General features: G+C 40.7%; 1 long non-coding RNA gene across 10 annotated transcripts in view; it reads left to right on the top strand.

The window, feature by feature from the left end:
* Window positions 1-4,780, top strand: part of LOC111171078 (uncharacterized) — a 108,427-nt gene that overhangs the window by 60,663 nt on the left and 42,984 nt on the right. The gene's annotated exons all lie outside the window — the stretch shown is intronic.

Raw genomic sequence — 4,780 nt, 5'->3', positions numbered from 1 at the left:
GTAAGACTATTTAGATTTGGAAAAAACTGCCAAACCATCTTTCAAGCTTGGTTGTACATACATTCCATCAGCATCTTGAGTATATTCTTGTCTGCTTTTTTAGTATCTGTTTATCTTCTTTGGCCAGGTGTGTGTTTCAATCTTTACCAAATTTTAATGGCACTGTTTGGTATAATTTGAGTACAAACCTTTTATCAGATATGTGTTTTGGAAATAGTTTCTTCCAGTTTGTGGTTTGTCTTTTGGCTTTCTGAATAAGTTCTTTCATAGAGTAGAAATTTTGAATTTTATAAAGTCCACATTATCAATTATTTTTCTTTTGTTGATTGACTTCTGGTGTTGTGTGTTTAAAAGGCATCACCAGACCCAAGGTCATGTAGATTTTCTTTTTTAAAAAAATAATAAATTTATTTATTTATTTTTGGCTGCGTTGGGTCTTCATTGCTATACGTAGGCTTTCTCTAGTTGCAGCGAGTGGGGGCTACTCTTCGTTGCTGTGCGCGGGCTTCTCATTGTGGTGGCTTCTCTAATTGTGGAGCATGGGCTCGAGGTGTGCCGGCTTCAGTAGTTGTGGCACGTGGGCTCAGTAGTTGTGGTGCATGGGCTCTAGAGCACAGGCTCAGTAGTTGTGGCCCATGGGCTTAGTTGCTCTGCGGCGTGTGGGATCTTCCCGGACCAGTGCTCGAACCTGTGTCCCGTGCATTAGCAGGCAGATTCTTAACCACTGCACCACCAAGGAAGTCCTAGATTTTCTTTTTTCTTTTAGAATTTTTATAGTTTGGTAATTTAAATTTGTCTATGGGTACTTCGGACGCACAGGCTCAGCGGCCATGGCTCACGGGCCTAGCCGCTCCGCGTCACATGGGATCCTCCCGGACCGGGGCATGAACCCGTGTCCCCTGCATCGGTAAGCAGACTCTCAACCACTGTGCCACCAGGGAAGCCCTATGGGCACTTTTGAGTGAATTTTGGTTTACGTTGTAAAGTTTGTGTCTACATTCATTTCATTACATATGGTTTCTAATTAATTGTTCCTTAACCATGTTTTGAGAAGATACAGTGAGATACTTGGCTCCATTTCAGTTTGGATTTCCAAACTTAGTATAAACAGCAGAACAGCATTCAGGATGAAGCCTTTGGGTTTGTGAGTGTGGCGCTCCCGGCACTTCTCTGATGTCCCACAGTGGGCTATGAACACACCTGTCTGACCCTGGGGGCACAGGTGCATCCAGCCCACAGACTTTGCTCTGTGACAAGATGACCGGAGCTTTGTCTCCTGTCAGGGCTTAGGTTTCTGGACCACGGGGCAGTGTCTATACTGACTGGAGCTGGCTTTTCTCAGGACCCACTGGTGAGGAGATGTCACGAGAGGAAACAATGAGCAAGTGTGGAGAATCTTCTGTGCAGCTGACTGAGGGGTGGGTGGGGTGCATCTTCAGGGCAATCAGGAGAGAAAGGGTTTAATGTGGAATACTGTGGGCTTTTAGTTTTATGTGCAGTGTAGATGGTGACAAGTGTCGTTCTTTGGAGTCTGGTGTCTGGTTTTCCTGGTTCTGTTTGTTGATGGCTTTGGGTAGAATAAACATTTTAATAATAGTCATTTTTTTGATGCATGAGCATGGAATATTTTCTATTGTGTCTTTAATTTCGTTATCAATGCTTTATAGTTTCCTGAGTATAGGTCTTTCATGTCCTTGGTTAAATTTATTCCTAAATAGTTTGTTCTTTTTGATGGAGTTGTAAATGGGATTGTTTTCTTAATTTTTCTTTCTGATGGTTCGCTAAGTGTATAGAAACAAAACTGATTTGTGCATATTGATTCCGTGTTTTGCAACTTTACTGAATTTATTCTTTTAACATTTTTTGGAAGTAATGTGAAAACTTTTAATGCTAAAATCTCACTCTTTCTACTGCATCCCAGGTAATCCGCAGGACCGAAGACTTGGTAGCTACTAATATACTCCTCTCATGGTGTCTTTTTTTAAAAAAAATATTTATTTAATTTATTTTTGGCTGCGTTGGGTCTTCGTTGCTGTATGCAGGCTTTCTCTAGTTGCGGCGAGAGGGGGGCTACTCTTCGTTGCAGTACGTGGGCTTCTCATTGCCGTGGCTTCTCTTGCTGTGACGCATGGGCTCTAGAGTGCAGGCTCAGTAGTTGTGGCCCACGGGCTTAGTTGCTCCACGGCCTGTGGGATCTTCCCGTTCCAGGGGTTGAACGTATGTTCCATGCATTGGCAGACGGATTCTTAACCACTGCGCCACCAGGGAAGTCCCTCCCTCTGTGCCTCTTAATACCATGTGGACTCCTACAAAGGAAATACCAGTCACAATTTTGGTTGAACTTTGTCTGGGTAAGTCTTGGCCTCTATAACAAAGTTTGTTGACTGTCTTATCTGATTTTCTGACATAGTACTGACATGGTTGTTTTGAAAAGTAATTTACTTTCCAGTAATTGAAAATGTACAGAAAAGGTTCAGTCATGGCAAAAGTACTCACATTTGCCACTTCACACAAAATGCTCACAAAACCATGACTCGTTCTGGAGAAATCATGGGATAGGGAGAGGGATACTCTCCTGAGGAATCAACACATAAACCCTAAATGAGGAAATCATGATGTCTACATTAGAATTTAATACTCAGACCCACTTCAAATTTCGCCTGTTGTCCCAACTGTATGAAAATGTCCTATTCCCTCCTGATCCAGTTTTCTTTTTCTGGAACCATTACTGAGTTTTTCCCTCACATGGACAACCTTGATCAGACAAGATGAGTATGGGATCTGGGTGGCCTTTTCTCTATGGCTTTTTTCACCAAGGATGTTTTTAATGTTCATTTGTGTTGTAAGAAATGTCAGCACTAAACTTTTGTTTCTTTGTCATTAAAAATACAAAACGTGCCATTTACCATTTAATTCATTTTATGCATACAGTTTTGTGGTGTTAATTACCTTCATATAGTTGCACAAACAAGTGAACTAACATGTGTACCTCCTGTGTGCATGGGAGATACCCAGGAAATTGAGTTACACCCTGACACGGCCCAAGACATCACCTTAAATACCATCTTCATCTAAAAGGAAAAAAAAGGAAGGGTATAGTTGTTCCTGTCTACATTCATTTGATTGCATATGGTTTCCAATTGATTGTCGTATGACTAGTTTTGGAGAAGTCATGGGATAGTTGGCTTCATTTCAGTTTGAATTTCCAAATTTAGTGGATTCTGCAGGCTTGATACAAGGTTTACAAATGTGATATTGGATCAGGACATCCCATGGTGTAATTGGTATTAATGGTTTGTTCAACAATTAAAGTTCTGTGTGATATGAGTTCAAACTGGAGTAATCCTGGTTAGTTTCTGTCTGTTATACATTTGACCCAGAATGAAAGGACAAGAAAAATAAGGCCTACTTTATAAAAGTGTCTTCAAACTAATTGATGGTATAATCTCAACCTAATTTTTTAAAAATTTATTTCATTGAAGTATAGTTGACTTACAATGCTGTGTTAATTTCTGCTGTACAGCAAAGTGATTCAGATATATATATATACACACACACATTTACTGTTTATTACATATATACATATGGTTTATTACAGGGTACTGAATATAGTTTCCTGTGCTGTACAGTAAGACCTTGTTGTTTATCCATCCTATATATAATAGTTTGCATCTGCTAATCCCAAACTCCCAATCCATGCCTCCCCCGTCTTCCCCTTGGCCACCACAAGTCTGTTTTCTATCGCTGTAAGTCTGTTTCTGTTTTGTAGATTCATTTGTGTCTTATTTTAGATTTCACATATAAGTGATATCATATGTTCTTTGTCGTTCTCTGTCTGACTTCACTTAATATGATAACTTCTAGGTCCATCCACGTAGATGCAAATGACATTATTTCACTCTGTTTTATGGCTGAGCAATATCCCATTGTATATATTTATCACATCTTCTTTATCCATTCATCTGTTGATGACATACAGGTTGCTTTCATGTCTTGGCTATCGTGAATAGTGGTGCTATGAACATAGTGGTGCATGTATATTTTCGAATTATAGTTTTGTCTGGATATGTGCCTAGGAGTGGGATTGCTGGTTCATATGACAATTCTATTTTATTTATATTTTTATAAATTTTATTATTTATTTTTATTTTTGGCTGCATTGGGTCTTCGTTGCTGTGCATGGGCTTTCTCTGGTTACGGCAAGTGGGGGCTACTCTTGGTTGCAGTGTGTGGGCTTCTCATTGCGTTAGCTTCTCTTGCTGGGAGCACGGGCTCTAGGCACTCGGGCTTCAGTAGTTGTGGCATGTGGGCTCCGTAGTTGTGGTTCGTGGGCTCTAGAGCGCAGGCTCAGTAGTTGTGGCACATGGGCTTTGTTACTCCGCAGCATGTGTGATCTTCCTGGGCCAGGGCTCAAACCTGTGTCCCATGCATTGGCAGGCGGATTCTTAACCACTGTGCCACTAGGGAAGCCCCAGCAACTCTATTTTTAGTTTTTTTAGGAACCTCCATACTGCTTTTAATAGTGGCTGCACCAATTTACATTCCAACCAACAGCGTAGGAGGGTTTCCTTTACTCCACACCCCCTCCAGCATTTATTTGTAGACTTTTTATTGATGACCATCTTGCCTGCTATGAGGTGATACCTCATTGTAGTTTTGATTTGCATTGTTCTGATAATTAGCGATGTGGAGCATCTTTTCATGTGCCTATTGGCCATCTGTATGTCTTCTTTGGAGAAATGTCTATTTAGACCTTCTGCCCACTTTCTGATTTTTTTTC

Source organism: Delphinapterus leucas, chromosome 19, assembly GCF_059928025.1.
Source record: "Delphinapterus leucas isolate spDelLeu-1000000601 "Yukka" chromosome 19, BTC_Dleu_Yukka2, whole genome shotgun sequence".
Classification (NCBI taxonomy): domain Eukaryota; kingdom Metazoa; phylum Chordata; class Mammalia; order Artiodactyla; family Monodontidae; genus Delphinapterus; species Delphinapterus leucas.
The sequence above is the reverse complement of the archived record's forward strand: the minus strand, read 5'-3'. Positions and strand labels throughout refer to the sequence as shown.